We start from the raw sequence: 17,274 nt of genomic DNA on the forward strand, positions 1-17,274 counted from the left end.
GAAATTACCAGTGGCATTTTGCACAGAACTAGAACAAATAAATCAAAATTTGTATAAAAACACAAAAGACAGCAAATAGTCAAAACAAACATTACAGAGAATAACAAAGAGGGAAGTATCATTCACCCTGATTTCAAAATATACTACAGTATCAAAAAAGCTACAGTAATCAAATCAGCTTGGTTCTAACACAAAAAAAGACACACAAATCGATGAATCAAAATAGTCAAGAAGTAAACACATGTTTATATGGTCAATTAATCTATGACAAGAATGCAAGAACATACAATGTGGAAAAGTGTTGGGAAATAACTCTTCAATAAACAGTGTTGGGAAAACTGGACAGCCATACACAAAATAATCAAACTGGACTACTTTCTCAGACCATATACAAAAATGAACTCCAAATATTCTAAAGACTTAAATCTAAGAACTGAAACCATTAAAAAAAAAACAAAAAACAAAACTAGAAGAAAACATAAGATAGTATGCTCTTTGACATCAATCTTAGCAAATTTATTTTAATCCCTCTTTTGGCTTTTGAGACTACCATAACCACATCTCATAAGCCAAAATTCTCAGTCATCTTTGACTTTCTTACTATCTACATCAATATAGATTACAAGCCCTCTTGATTCCTCTACTCAAATTTCCGAAATCCATCACACCCTCTCTGTACTTACAGTCCTTATCTTAGTTTAGACTCCCATCACTTACTGCCTGGATAAGCTAACAAAGAGCACTTGCTGATTTGCCTAACCCTGATTCTTCCTACATGACCAACAGTCTTTCACATGACCTACAGTTGGTCTTTCATCAGTTCTCAAATTATCATAAAACCTTGACTCTTACAAAGACCAATGAATTGTCAAAGACTTATATAATGTCTTCCACTATCAGGCTTCAAATCACCTGTCTCCCCACCTGCCAGAAAATCAATTGTCTTTTTTAATCATGCCATGCCCTTTCAAGCCATGTGCCCTTTAATGGATACTCTTCCCTTTTTGATGCCCTTTACCTCCTACTTTATATGGTAGGAGGTCTATGTGTGTAGGGTCACTTTGGTCATGTCGGGACTCTGCGACCGTGTAGACTGTGGCCTGCCAGGCTTCTCATTCAGGGATGGGGGTTCTCCAGGCAAGATTTTGGAGTGTATTGGCCAACATTGGCTGCCATACCCTTCTAGAGCGCTGTATTTCCTGCTGTCCTAGCTGCCAACTCTGCTGAGTACCTGGTGCTCCCAGAATCCCTGAGACCCAAGCACCTGCACCACCTCCACACCTGGCCCTCACAGGAGCAGACTCAAGTCCTCCAGGGCAGCCTCAGGAGCAATCCCCAGTGGACGACCCACCTGCAGAGGTGGAAATAAAATCCCAATTGAAATCCAGGGACAGCGTGGCTAACAAAAAAGACCAAAAACCTTCCCACCAGCTATACAAGCTGTAGATTAAATCCACATGATCAACTAGGCAGACTCTGTGTCTATGAAATATATAAAGGGACACTGAGAGCTCCCACAAAAGAAAACACACTAGTTCTGATAGCTGTGGACATTGGAGGCAAGAACATACAGGAGTAGAAACATATGAGAGTCTGAGTTGCCCCCACTGCAGGTCCAGAGACCAGTGCAGTGTTGGAAAGCACCCTAGAGGGGTGAGGTGGACTCTGACTTCCAGCGAGGGTAAGGACTCTGACAGCAGTGACTCAAGAAAAACATTTATTATTCTTATGTTTTGACTTGTTCTGTAGATTCTTTTGGATTTTTTAATTTCTTTTCTTTTTCCCACCTCTGTTGTAGTTGTTGATTTTATTGGCACTGCTGCTGCTGCTGAGCTTTTCTTGTTTTCTTATTGCACAGAAATAAGAAAATTGACTTATTTCTTATTTATGTCACATTTTTATTGCTGTTACAAACTCCCACCTCTACATTGGGTTTTTGCAATTCTGTGGAGTTTTCCTTTTTTTCTCTCTCTTTTTTTAAATTTTAACTTCTATATTTTAAACCTATTATTATTTTTTATACATTTATTCCTTTGTTTGCTTTTCCTGCTGTTCTTTTCCCCTTGTAGTTAATCTTGATTGTATATAAATCTTCTTTATGTATCTCTATTTAACTTTGCATATCTATTCTTTCTTTCTTCACTTTCTCTACTTTCCTCTCAACATATTTGTTAGTTTATTTTCTTTGCTTTAATCCCCAATTGCCACCTTGCTTTAGTTTTGTTTTCCAGTTTGTGCTTTAGTTAGGTTTGTTCTGATAGATATAATTTTTGGTTTCCTTTGTTCACCAGGTCAATCTACAGTACTTTATTTTTGTTGGACTGTTTTGATTTTGCTTATGGGTGTATGTTTATATCTATATATTTGGTCTTAATTTTTATTGTTCTTATAAACTTCTGTCTCTACAGTGGGCTTTTGCAGTTCTGTGGAGTTTTCCTTTTAATAAGACTAAAAGCTAAAAGCTCTTAATAAAACAAAAACTAAAACTTGGTTCTTTGAGAAGATAAACAAATTTGACAAACCTCTAGCGAGATTCATCAAGAAAAAAGAAGAATCAAATCAACAAAATTAGAAATTAAAAACAAGAGGTTACAAGTGACAATGAAGGAATACAAAGCATTATAAGAGACTATTATGAACAACTATATGACAATAAAATGGATAACCGGGAAGAAATAGACAGATTCTTAGAAAAGTTCAATTTTCCAAGACTGAACCAGGAAGAAATAGAAGTTATGAACAACCCAATTACAAGCACTGAAAGTGAAGCTGTGATAAAAAATCTCCCAAAAAGAAAAGACCAGAACCAGATGGCTTCACTGGAGAATTCTATCAAACATTTAGACAACAGCTAATGCCTATTCTTCTAAAACTCTTTTAAAAAATTGCAGAAGAAGGAACACTTCCAAACTAATTCTATGAGGCCACTATCAGCCTGATACCAAAACCAGATAAAGACAATACGAAAAAAGAAAACTACAGGCCAATATCACTGATGAACATAGATGCAAATATCCTCAACAAAATTTTAGCAACCAGAATTCAGCAACACATCAAAAAGCTCATACACCATGATCAAGTTGGGTTTATTCCAGGGATGCAAGGATTCTTCAATATATGCAAATCAATCAATGTGATACACCATATTCACAAACACAAAGATAAAAACTATATGATCATCTCAATAGATGCAGAAAAAGCCTTTGAAAAAATTCAGCAGCCATTTATGATGAAAGCTCTTCAAAAAAATGGGCATACAAGGAATCTACCTCAACATAGTAAAGGCCATATATGATAAGATTACAGCAAACATTATGCTCAATGGTGAAAAAATGAAAGTATCCCCCCTAAGATCAGGAACAAGACAAGGGTGTCCACCTACACCACTATTATTCAACATAGTTTTAAAAGTCCTAGCTACAGTAATCAGAGATTAAAAAGAAATAAAAGAAATTCAGATCAGAAAAGAAGAAGTAAAGCTCTCACTGTTTGCAGATGACATGATACTGTATATAGGAAACCCTAAAGATAGTAGCAGAAAATTACTAGAGCTAATCAGTGAATTTAGCAAAGTTGCAGGATACAAAATCAATGCACAGTAATCACTTGCATTTCTATATACTAACAATGAAAAATCAGAATGAGAAATTAAGGAATCAATTCCATCACCATTCAAAAAAAAAAAAAAAAAAAGAAATATCTAGGAGACAAATGTCTCCTTTATTTTGTCTCCTTACCTAAGGAGACAAAAGAGCTGTACACAGAAAATTATGACACTAATAAAAGAAATCAAAGATGACATAAAGAGATGGAGAGATATTCCATGTTCCTGGGTAGGAAGAATCAATATTGTGAAAATGACTATACTACCAAATGCAATCTACAGATTAAATGCAATCCCTATCAAATTACCAATGGCATTTTTCACAGAACTAGAACAAAAAATTTCACAATTCATATGGAAACACAAAAGACCCCGAATAGCCAAAGCAGTCTTGAGAAAGAAGAATGGAGCTGGAGGAATCAACCTTCCTGACTTCAGATTATACTACAAAGCTACAGTCATGAACATAGTATGGTGCTGGCACAAAAACAGAAATATAGACCAATGGAACAAGATAGAAAGTTCAGAAATAAAGCCATGCACCTATGGGTAACTTATTTTTGACAAAGGAGGCAAGAATATACAATGGGGAAAAGACAGCCTCTTCAATAAATGGTGCTGGGAAAACTGGACAGCTACATTAAAAGAATGAAATTAGAACACTTCCTAACACTACATACAAAGATAAACTCAAAATGAATTAAAGACCTAAATGTAAGAGCAGAAACTATAAAACCTTTAGAGGAAATCATAGGCAGAATACTCAATGAGATAAATCAAAGCAAGATCCTGTATGACCCACCTCCTAGATTAATGGAAATAAAAACAAAAGTAAACAAATGGGACCTGATTAAACTTAAAAGCTTTTGCACAGCAAAGGAAACTTCAAACAAGGTGAAAAGACAACCCTCAGAATGGGAGAAAATAATAGCCAATGAAACAATGGACAAAGGATTAATTTCCAAAATATACAAGCAGCTCATACAACTCAATACCAGAAAAACAAAGAACCCAATAAAAAAGTGGAGAAAAGACCTAAACAGACATTTCTTCAAAGAAGTCATACAGATGACTAACAAACATATGAAAAGATGCTCAACATCGCTCATTATTCAAGAAATGCAAATGAAAACCACAATGATATATCACCTCACACTGGTCAGAACGGCCAGCATCAAAAAGTCTACAAACAATAAATGCTGGAGAGGGTGTGGAGAAAAGGGAACACTCTTGCACTGTTGGTGAAAATGTAAATTGATACAGCCCGTATGGCAGACTGTATGGAGATTCCTTATAAAACTAGAAATAAAACCACCATATGACCCAGCAATCTCACTCCTAGGCATATACACCCTGAGGAAACCAAAATTGAAAGACACATGTATTCCATTGTTCATTGCAGCACTATTTACAATAGTGCTGAACATACAATAGCTAGAACATGGAAGCAACCCAGATGTCCATCGACAGATGAATGGATAAAGAAGTTGTGGTACATATACACAATGGAATATTACTCAGCCATAAAAAGGAACAAATTTGAGTCAGTTCTAATGAGGTGGATGAACCTAGAACCTATTATACATAGTGAAATAAGTCAGAAAGAGAAAGATAAATATCATATTCTAACACATATATATGGAATCTAGGAAAATGGTACTGAAGAATTTATTCATAGGGCAGCAGTGGAGAAACAGACATAGAGAATAGACTTATGGACATGGGGAGAGGGGAGGAGAGGCTGAGATGTATGGAAAGAGTAACATGGAAACTTACATTACCATACGTAAAATAGATAGCCAACGGGAATTTGCTGTATGGCTCAGAAAACTCAAACAGGGGTTCTGTATCAACCTATAGAGGTGAGATGGGGAGGGAGATGGAAGAGAGGCTCAAAGGGGAGGGGATATACGTATACCTACGGCTGGTTCATGTTGTGTTTTGACAGAAAACAACAAAATTCTGTAAAGCAATTATCCTTTGATAAAAATATTAATTAATTAAAAAATACACATTTAAAGGAGAAACAAGTGACATGTAATAAGATTAGATAACATGGAGACAGGGTAGATTCATAAGGTAATTGTTGTTTTGTAAAGTGACCGTTTCCCACTTAGCAAAACACAATTATATGAATTAATTAAGCTTGCCAAAGGAGATTAGGGGAAGAGTTGCACCCAGCTCCTGACACAGCAGAAAACAAATTTCTGCGATAAAGAATCAAAGTCATCTTCAATGAGAGAGAGCAAAGAAAAGAATACAAAGAAAAGGGCAAAATGAGAAAAAGATACCACTAAACATTAAAACAAAACAGCAAGCATAAAACATGAAGCACCGATACCTCAGCAACTAGTCAGCAACATTCAGAATTTCAGGTGACAATTGAGAGAGGCAGCTGGTGCTACTGGGAGAGAGGGAAGAGTCTGCTGCCTATGTTCATACAAGAAGCTATAACTCACACTCTGAGATAGAAATAGGTTTTCCTGATGCTAGGAAAGAGATGGGAAAAGGGCTGTGACACTCAGGAAGAACTGACACCCCCACAGCCCTTGGGGAATGGCTGCTGGTGGAATGGGTAAGGAAAGCTGTAAGGACAAAGAGCACCGGGAGCTGATAGGTTGAGAATCCTTGAATTCAGAATGTACTTGTCCTCAACCAAAGGACAAGTAAAACATTAAATTTCAAGAAGTGAAAAAGAGTGGACCCCCACAGTGTAGTCATGGGGGGCCAAAATCAACTCTGCCACTAAGAAACAAAAGGACAGGGAGACAATGTTAAATGAGCCACTCATTATTTTAACTCCAGTCCCAAGAAAAACCTGGAGCTGAGGTGACCTGAAGAGGTCCCCTTAGCCAGTCTCAGAAAATTCTAGCAACTTTCCTTGACAGTTTAATCAACCTTCGTTTTACAACTGATTTCCATTTTGGGAAGGTAGGGGTGTACATTGGATAAGATATTTAATATTCTTCAAGAGATCTTGAATTTTAATTTTGGCTCTACCACTAACTAGCTCTATAACCTTGGAAAAATAGCATCCCCTCTCTGGATTTCATTTCTTCATCTGTAAAATGAAACCGATACACCATCCATCTCCCAGTCCCCTCCATCCTTTATGTAGATAGGCAGTGAACAATAGGTCTTCCTCAGGGGCTCAGCGGCAAAACCTGCAATGCAGGAGATGCAGAAGACGTGGGTTCGATCCCTGGGTCAGGAAGATCCCCTTGAGGAGGGCATGGTAACCCACTCCAGTATTCTTGCCTGGAGAATCCCACAGTCAGGGGAGCCTGTCGGACTACAGTCTGTAGAGTCACAAAGAGTCGGACACAACTGAAGCAACTGAGCAGCATGCAATGAACAGTACGTATTTTCCTTATAAAAATGCTTGGAAGGAAAGTTATGACCAACCTAGACAGGATATTAAAAAGCAGAGACATTACTTTGTCAACAAAGGTCTGTCTAGTCAAGGCTATGATTTTTCCAATAGTCATGTATGGATGTGAGAGTTGGACTATAAAGAAAGCTGAGGGCCAGAGAATTAATGCTTTTGAACTGTGGTGTTGGAGAAGACTCTTGAGAGTCCCTTGGACTGCAAGGAGATCCAACCAGTTCATCCTAAAGGAAATCAGTCCTGGGTGTTCATTAGAAGGACTGATGTTGATGCTGAAACTCCAATATTTTGGCCACCTGATGTGAAGAACTGACTCATTTGAAAAGACCCCGATGTTGGGAAGGATTGAAGGCAGGAAGAGAAGGGGACGACAGAGGATGAGATGGCTGAATGGCATCACCGACTCAATGGACATGAGTTTGGGTAAACTCTGGGAGTTGGTGATGGACACGGAAGCCTGGCGTGCTGCAGTTCATGGGGTCGTAAAGAGTCAGACACGACCGAGCGACTGAACTGAACTGAACTGAATGCTTCAAAAACAAATCGCAACAATCACTCTTCAGAATCAGATTTTATCTAGCAATTGTCCTTTTAAGAAGGCAATTCTTTTAACTTCTATTTAGTTTTCTGAATTGCCACCCATGAGAATAGTGCTACTAGTATCTTATTTTTTTATTTTATTTTTTAAATTTTTTTATTAGTATCTTAAAAACAAAATCTGTCAAGGATACAGGATTTAAGTTTATGAAATGCATTTGTATCACTTAATCTCTACAATATTAAGGTGAGGAGTGGTGGAAAAGGCTTTTAATTGTCTCCCTGTATCCATTCTTTTTGTCCTCAGAGGAGTCAGCTCCTGGTTTTTGTTGTAACCTATAACCACACCTGAAATGACAAATGCCTTTCCCAACCTCCTCACACAGCTAGGTGTGATACTCTCTAACTTCTGGCAGAAGCAGTGATATAATTTCCAGAAAACATCCTTTAAAATAGGTGGCCATGCAGTTCTTTCCTCCATCTCCTTCCTGTTGGCTGAGATGCAGACCAGTTGGTAGAAGTCAAGCAACATCTTGGACCAAAGTAGAAACTCCAGGTGAAATACGGCAAAGCAACAGGATAAAATGCCTTGATTCCAAATGACCCCAGAATTTGCTTTAGCTGACCCTGGATAATATGTGAGCAAAATAAACTTATGTTTTGTATAAATAACTAATACTTTTATTTCCCTTGCAGCCCAAATAATTCCTAAATGATACAAATATAGGAACTAACAGCTTTATTTTACAAATTTAATAAGTTGCTGAAAGTTTAGAGAGCTAACATATAAATACAGGACAATTTTTTTAAAGCACAATACAGCAATCTATTTAGATGCTTAAAATGAATACAAAGGAAAATAAAGATCACAAAATTATACATACTACAACAGTGTGTCATATATTAGATGGTATAAATGAATACACCAGGGTGGTGTTTAACAAAAATAAAACCAAATATCCAAAAAGCAGCACTCATTGGTTTGCTGCTTCAATACAACACATTTCCACACAGATCTAAAAGGTGTCAAAATTAGTAGCTGCAAAGTCAATACTGCATGTGACATTTAGCTTAAAAGATTTTAGAAAACATCTGCAATACCAGTTTTTGTTTTTGTCAGCTGTAATGTCAAGCGTACTCAGAACAAGAAAAATTCTATAATACAAGAGAGTCCAGATATATGTCTTATGTGGCTGGTCTCTGTCACAAGATTGTACAAGGTTATGTGCAAAAAATAAGTCTGTCCCTAAGTCCACACTAGTATAGTTTCAGGCTTTTGGTAGGTCAACCAGATACAATGCTTATTACACAGCAAGGGCAACACTAAAAAAAGACATGAATCTATGATGGGTATACCATAACAATATCATAAGCATCACTTGAATAGGTCTTAAAAGACTGTACAAATATACATTTCAACTATTTAGAATGAATACATGAAAAAAAAATTGATTTCCCCAAAGTCTACTGTACACTTTGGACTGATAGCTTGTGTGTTGGCTCTACACTGCCATTTTAATCAGGAGAACATCTCTCAAGGACATCCAACCAAACACTGTTTTACAGAGGGAAAAAAATGTGGAGAAGGCAGATAAAACAAACCTATGCTTTTTCTCGTGTGCATTCATGAGCCACAAGCTTATTGGTTTTTCACATTTAGTTACTGTGTCTGTCACAGAATGTTCTCAAGCAAGATGAGCCAATCATGTGTCACAGACTTAGAAATAACCATTGGGATTGGAGTGGCCACATGTCCCCACAGCCTGATGACCCAGCACTCAAAAGGCAGTACCAGTTAGAACATAGCTTTGCAGTCATAGCTGTAAGGAGAACAGAGTTCCAGGCTGCAGCATTTGTCACCAATGCCAGAGAACCTGGCCCTTAAGGCTGCTCAGTTTAACTCCCATCAAGCTGCCATGCATCAGCTCAGTTACTCCATCAGTCATGTTGTCAAACTGCTCCCCATCCTCACTGTCAATTGTGCTATTCTGCCACTCAATCTGTGGGGTGGATAAGTGCTCATCATTTTCAGTTGCATTCTTCCACCATGACTGGTCCTTGGACCAAAACCCTTCAACTTTTCTATAGGAACTATTCTTCCATTTCATCAGCTCTCTGTCATCCTGCACAGTAGCCCCCCCCCCCCTTTTTTTTTTTTTGGCAGCTGCCTTACTGCTCCTTGCATCTTCACTTTGGGAAGACTCAATGGACCAGGTTCCTATTTTCATCTCACATGTGTTGTCCTCAAAGTCTGACACTTGTTGGGAACCAGGGCCACTCTCAGATGGAGAAGCACCATCTTTCCACTCAACAATATCATCTTGGCCAACCTCACTATCAGAGGCATCATGCATTAGTTTGGTTGGTTACTCAGTAAAATGAATAGCTTCATATTTTGAACCATCCTCCTCCTTTTGGTCTAGCTTCTCAGATCCTAAAGCATCTTCAGAAATTACCTTCAGTATGTATTCATCTGGGTTATCATCAGGGATTTTAGACTCGACTTTAAAAACAGGGTTAAAAGGACAATCACTTCCATTGGATTCTTCTTCCAAATTTTCAAAGCTATCTGAGGAACTGTCATCTTCTTTGTCAAGATTGAGCTTTTTGTCTGCTGTTTTACTAGCATTGACTCTGGAATCCTTCTCATCATGGTTTTCAAATAGCCACTCAGCATCAAAATCCATCTATGCTTAACTTCTTAAAAATTATTTCATGTTGAAGCCCAGTAACACACCAGGCTTATACTTTTCACAGTCTCAGACACACTTCTTCCTCTTGCTTACTAAAATGGAAAGCAATGTCACTCTTCCACAACCATAGGCTGGCTGCCAGCTTCTCAACTTCACTCCTGGTGGGATAGGGTTGTTTGTTGAAATATTTTGTTAGGAAGCTTTTCCTGGCTTCATAGGAATCATCTTCATGACCCTTAGGGTCTAAAGCTAAAGCAACAGGCTCCTCAGGCTCTCTTCAGAGAAGCCAGGTGGATCACTATCTTCATCTAACTTTCACTTCTTCAGCAAAGGAAATTCCATTTGCTCATAAGTGCGCGTCACAGGTGCCAGGTCTGGTGACTGGTTAAGCATTTGTCTTGTCTTGGCCATTTTGGGTCTTCCCAGCACCCTTGCAGTGAAGCAGATGCAGAGTGACAGTCAAGGCGTCATGTTGCTGGTGTACACACCAAGGCAGTGGATGCACTCGTAGGTGAGCTTTTTCTCCACTGGATGAACCATCTGAATAACTTGGTGCCTCTCTCATAAGTGATGTGCAAGTGCATCAGATACGGGTCCTTTTAGGACTGAAAAGCAAAGAGGGCAAAGGGTTTTTCCAACATGTTTTTTATAGGGCACTGCAGCTTGAGGTGAACTTTTAACAGGGATATCTGCCTTTTCCTGCACTTTTGGCTGTGGCTTTGGAGGGATGGGTGGGTTATTTTGGGCATGGTAAGCAACAGATTCAGTGGGAGCATCCCTCAGGTTATACGTGGTTATAAGCAGATAGATGTTAGTATGACTACCCTGCTGCAATGCCAAATCAAAACTCAGAGTAGAATCTGTTTTAGGCCCCATCTCTTCATTAAAGTGAACCAACCCCATGTGTGCCGCCATCTTTTCCATATCACTGAAGGTTGACCAGCAATATGGACATGACAGATCATGAGTTAACATACGGTTGAGCAAAGTGTCTGTGGGCAAATAGTGATTATAGCAGAGGCATTTGCTGGTGAAATTGTGTATTTTCATACTGTAGTTTGCCACTGCTGGGACATTTTCAGCTTTATGTTCTTTTTCGAAGTGCATGCTATACACATTGTCAGGAAAAAGCTCATTACAGAATGTACATATTTTCCACTTCTGAGTTGAGAAAGTATTGGGTGGTGGAGGGCCAGTGGCAGCTGCAGTCAGCTTGGAGCTGGACTGACCTAATACTCTGGATGCATGTGACTGGCAGAGGAAAGGAGACTTTAACTGGTCTGAAGAGAAAGATGGGGCATTTGGAGACTGCTGTGAGTATGTTGCTGGTACCTGGGTCCTCTGTTCTGACCCAAGACAGTAAGATCTTCCATTTCCACTTGAAAGTAACTGTTTCACAGACTGAGACTATTGAGGGATGGAAACAGGTGCCGTGCCATTTAGCCCCAGTCTCATTGACTGACCAACACATAGCCCTGGCCTACAGATTTGACTCCATAGTTGTTCTGCTACAGGTGAACATTGGACAGCATGTTGACATCTGTTGAATTTAAGTTAGGCTCTGGTATTGAGTCAATTCACCATCTGCTGTGATTGCAAAGACCTGACTTTTCCAGAAGTGAGGGAACCAATTCCTGATTGGAGTCCCATGACCACCTTCTCTTGAGGTTTGAGAGCAATTAGCATCAAGGGTTTGGATCCAGGAACCACCCACTTGTGTGGCTAATCATGGCAGTGATCTGATAGCCTGTGTGTTCGTGGTCTTCAACAACATGTTGTACCAAAGCTCTGTAGGACTTTGGCATAAAAAGGCATCACTTGCAGTGAATACTACTTTCTTCCCTGGCATCTGCGTCTAAAGGGACTGCAGCACTGAATGATTTTTCTCCTGCCCTTGCTGTGTAAAGTGCTACCACATGCTGAAAATGTTCCCTATAAATGTGCTTCCTAACTATTTCTTAAAGAGGATCTCGGTACAGCTTGCTCTACACTGACAACCTGCTTAGGTTTAAGGCCATCACTTTTGCTTTTATCTTTGAATGTGCTGAGGCTACCTGGTGCGCTGGCGTTTGGAGCATGAAAATATCTTAATGTGTTTCCAAAGTCTTTTTGTCTGCATTGAACGTACAGTAGGGACAATTAAGGAGAATCCTATCTTCAAAGCCTTCACTATGGACATTCTGGTAATGACTTTTGTAGGCAGAGAAAAACTTTAAAGAAAATGGGCAAGCACTGCAGCAAAAAGGTTTTATCCAACAGTCCTGCTTTTTTGTAAGCAAAGGATCCCATAGCCTTACATCCTCCCATGTAGTGTATTTCAATTAAAAGTCTTTAGGCTCAAACTGTTTAAAGTCTTCTATGTGTTCTTCACAGATCAGTTCAGTTCAGTTCAGTCGCTCAGTCATGTCCACCTCTTTGCCACCCCATGAATCACAGCACGCCAGGCCTCCCTGTCCATCACAAACTCCCAAAGTCTACCCAAACCCATGCCCATCGAATCGGTGAAGCCATTCAGCCATCTCATCCTCTGTCGTCCCCTTCTCCTCCTGCCCCCAATCCCTCCCAGCATCAGGGTCTTTTCCAATGAGTCAACTCTTCGCATGAGGTGGCTAAAGTACTGGAGTTCCAGCTTCAGCATCAGTCCTTCCAATGAACACCTAGGACTGATCTCCTTTAGGATGGACTGGTTGGATCTCCTTGCAGTCCAAGGGACTCTCAAGAGTCTTCTCCAACACCACAGTTCAAAAGCATCAATTTTTCGGTGCTCAGCTTTCTTCACAGTCCAACTCTCACATCCATACATGACCACTGGAAAAACCATAGCTTTGACCAGATGGACCTTTGTTGGCAGAGTAATGTCTCTGCTTTTTAATATGCTATCTAGGTTGGTCATAACTTTCCTTCCAAGGAGTAAGAGTCTTTTAATTTCATGGCTGCAATCACCATCTGCACTGATTTTGGAGCCCAAAAAGATAAAGTCTGACACTGTTTCCACTGTCTCCCCATCTATTTCCCATGAAGTGATGGGACCAGATGCCAAGATCTTAGTTTTCTGAATGTTAAGCTTTAAGTTAACCTTTTCAGTCTCCTCTTTCACTTTCATCAAGAGGCTTTTTAGTTCTTCTTCACTTTCTGCCATAAGGGTGGTGTCATCTGCATATCTGAGGTTATTGATATTTCTCCCGGCAATCTTGATTCCAGCTTGTGCTTCATCCAGCCCAGCGTTTCTCATGATGTACTCGGCGTAGAAGTTAAATAAGCAGTGTGAGAATATACAGCCTTGACATACTCCTTTTCCTATTTGGAACCAGTCCAGTTCCATGTCCAGTTCTAACTGTTGCTTCCTGACCTGCATACAGGTTTCTGAAGAGGCAGGTCAGGTGGTCTGGTATTCCCATCTCTTTCAGAATTTTCCACAGTTTATTGTGATCCACACAGTCGAAGGCTTTGGCATAGTCAATAAAGCAGAAATAGATGTTTTTCTGGAACTCTCTTGCTTTTTTGATGATCCAGCAGATATTGGCAATTTGATCTCTGGTTCCTCTGCCTTTTCTAAAACCAGCTTGAACATCTGTAAGTTCATAGTTCATGTATTGCTGAAGCCTGGCTTGGAAAATTTTGAGCATTACTTTACTGGTGTGTGAGATGAGTGCAGAATATAGAGAAAACCATTAGGCCATCCAGGTATGACCTAAATCAAATCCCATATGGTTATACAGTGGAAGTGACAAATCAGTTCAGTTCAGTTCAGTTGCTCAGTTGTGTCCAACTCTTTGTGACCCCATGGACCACAGCATGCCAGGCCTCCCTGTCCATCACAAACTCCCAGAATTTACCCGAACTCACGTCCATTAAGTTGGTGATGCCATCTAACCATCTCATCCTCTGCTGCCATTCTTCTCCTGCCCTCAATCTTTCTCACCATCAGGGTCTTTTCAAATGAGTCAGCTCTTCGCATCACGTGGTCAAAGTATTGGAGTTTCAGCATCCACATCAGTCCTTCCAATGAACACTCAGGACTGATCCCCTTTAGGATGAACTGGTTAGATCTCCTTGCCGCCTAAAGGACTCTCAAGACCTAAATTAAATCCCATATGATTATACAGTGGAAATGACAAATAGATTCAAGGAATTAGATCTGATAGAGTGCCTGAAGAACTACTGACGTAAGTTCCTAACATTGTACAGGAGGCAGGGATCAAGACCATCCCCAAGAAGAAGAAATACAAAAAGGCAAAATGGTTGTCTGAGGAGACCTTGCCAATAGATGAGAAAAGAGAAGCAAAAGGCAAAGGAGAAAAGGAAAGATATACCCATTTGAATGCAGACTTCCAAAGAATAGTGAGGAAAGATAAGAAAAGCCTTTTTGACTGAACAATGCAAAGAAGTAGAGGAAAACAGTAGAGTGAGAATGACTAGAGATCTCTTCAAGAAAATTAGAGATGCCAAGGGAACACTTCATGCAAAGATAGGCACAGCAAAGGACAGAAATGGTATGGACCTACCAGAAGCAGAAGATATTAAAAAGAGGTAGCAAGAACACACAGGAGAACTATATAAAAAAAATCTTAATGACCCAGGTAACCACGATGGTGTCATCACTCACCTAGAGCCAGACATAATGGAATGTGAAGTCAAGTGGGCCTTAGGAAGAATCACTAAGAACAAAGCTAGTGGAGGTGATAGAATTCCAGCTGAGGTATTTCAAATCCTAAAAGTTGATGCTGTGAAAGTGCTGCACTCAATATGCCAGCGAATTTGGAAAACTCAGCAGAGGCCACAGGACTGGAAAATGTCAGTTTTCATTTCAGTCCCAGAGAAGGGCAATGCCAAAGAATGCACAAACTGCCGTGCAGTTGCACTCATTTCACATGCAACAGGGTGATGCTCAGAGTCCTTCAGGCTGGTCTGCAGCAGTATGTGAACTGAAAACTTCCAGACATACAAGCTGGATTTAGAAAGGGCAGAGGAATCAGAGATCAAATTGCCAACATCCATTGCATTATAGAAAAAGCTGCAGAATTCCAGAAAAACATCTACTTCTGCTTCTTTGACTATATTAAAGCTTTTGATTATGTGGATCACAACAAAGTGTGGAAATTTCTTAGAGAAAGGGAATACCAGACCATCTTACCTGCCTCCTGTGAAGCCTGTGCAGTTCAGGAAGAAGCAGTTGGAGCAAGACATGGAACAACGGACTGGTTCAGAATTGGGAGCAGCGTGTGTGAGGGCTGAGTATTGTCACCCTGGTTATTTGACTTACATGCAGAATACATCATGTGAAATGCCAGGGTGGATGAATCACAAGCTGAAATCAAGATTGCCAGGAGAAATGTCAGTAACCTCGGATGTGCACATGACACCACCCTTACGGCAGAAAGCGAAGAGGAAATAGTCTCTTGATGAGGGTGAAGGAGCTGGCTTAAAACTCAACATCTAAAAATGTGAGATCACAGCATCAGACCCCATCACTTCATGGCAAATAGATGAGAAAACAATGAAAACAGTGACAGACTTTTTATTTTCTTGGGCTCCAAAGTCACTGTGGATGGTGACTACAGCCATGAAATTAAAAGATGCTTGCTCCTTGGAAGAAAAGCAATGACAAACCTAGACAGTGTATTAAAAAGCACAGACATGACTTTGCTGACAAAGGTCCAAATAGTCAAAGCTATCGTTTTTCCAGTAGTCTTGTATGAATGTGAGAGCTGGACAGTAAAAAAAAAAGCTGAGTGACAAAGATTGATGCCTTTGAACTGTGGTGCTGGAGAAGACTCCTGAGAGTTCCTTGGACAGCAGGGAGATCAAACTAGTCAATCCTGAAGAAAATCAATCCTCAGTGTTCACTGTAGGGACTGATGCTAACGTTGAAGCTCCATTACTTTGGCCTCCAGTGCAAAGAGCCGACTTACAGAGCCTAGAGGGACACATAAGAAATGGTCGCTATCCTTGAGGAGAAACAAACTTCGTCAACAGAGGCAGTCTGGGCTTAAATTGATGTTTTGAGAGTTGCAGCTGTTAATAATCAATCAAGCATGAACAGGACACAATGTGATCTTTAAAACACAAATAGTCTTAATTCTGAGGCTTCCCAGGTGACTCAGTGGTAAAGAATCTGCCTGCCAATGCAAGAGATGCAGGAGAATCTGATTTGATCCCTGGGTTGGAAGATCCCCTGAAGGAGCAAATGGCAACCCATTCCAGTATTCTTTCCTGGAAAATCCCACGGACAGAGGAGGCTGGAGTTGCTAAGAGTCGGACATGACTGAGTATGGTCACAGTCGTAATTCTAAAGAGAGAGGACCAGAAGGCAGTAGGTAAGGGTCAAGGGATAGCAAGGAGAGGTCGAAAAGAGGTATGTCTGGTAAACTCTGCATGAGCAATTAACCAACAAAGGCTGCATGCACTTATCTATTTTATTTAATGTTGCTAACTTTCATGTTTCATTAGTTTTGTGTGGGAGCACATTATTCGTCCAACTAATTTCGCTTAAATGTTCTGATGAATGAATGCTAGTTAATGATGGTGCCAGAAACTGGAAGGTTTCTATCTAGAAGTCATTTAGCTCAGCAGCAGACATCACACTGAGCCATGTTTAGAGACATACAGGGTGCAGGGGGGTACCTTAGGGAACATCCAGCTTGGGAGCAATTCGCCTCCTAGGAAAAATCAACCAAGTTGAATGGCCTCTGCAAAGAGGTCTTAGTGATGCTAAGTATGCTTGAGAGTGGGAAAAGACAAAGGGTTGGGTGACCAATTATTAAACCACCTTAAAAATCGAAGAAGAAAATTCTAAAAGTCTAGAGTGAGGGCAAAGGAGATATAAAAGAATGAAAGAAGAAAAAAATACTGCAGAGTTTGATTGGATAAAGTAGGGAGAATAAGGGAGAAAGAACTAGCAAGAAGAAGATATTTATAAGAGGTACTTAGGACTTGATGGTAGCTAAGGGCAATATAACTTTGCTGAGTTAACACAGAACAGGATGACGTGTTCCCAGGAGGTGATCTCAGTTAGAAAATAAGGATCAATTGGTATTTTTCCTAATCAGAAG

At 39.9% G+C, this 17,274-nt stretch overlaps 1 protein-coding gene and 1 pseudogene across 3 annotated transcripts in view; both read right to left on the minus strand.

Annotated features, from left to right (window-relative positions):
- Positions 1-17,274, minus strand: part of CPNE4 (copine 4) — a 672,215-nt gene that overhangs the window by 458,730 nt on the left and 196,211 nt on the right. The gene's annotated exons all lie outside the window — the stretch shown is intronic.
- LOC133073829 (activity-dependent neuroprotector homeobox protein-like) lies at positions 9,386-15,409 on the minus strand (annotated as a pseudogene).

The sequence above is a fragment of the Dama dama genome, chromosome 19 (genome assembly GCF_033118175.1).
Source record: "Dama dama isolate Ldn47 chromosome 19, ASM3311817v1, whole genome shotgun sequence".
Lineage (NCBI taxonomy): Eukaryota > Metazoa > Chordata > Mammalia > Artiodactyla > Cervidae > Dama > Dama dama.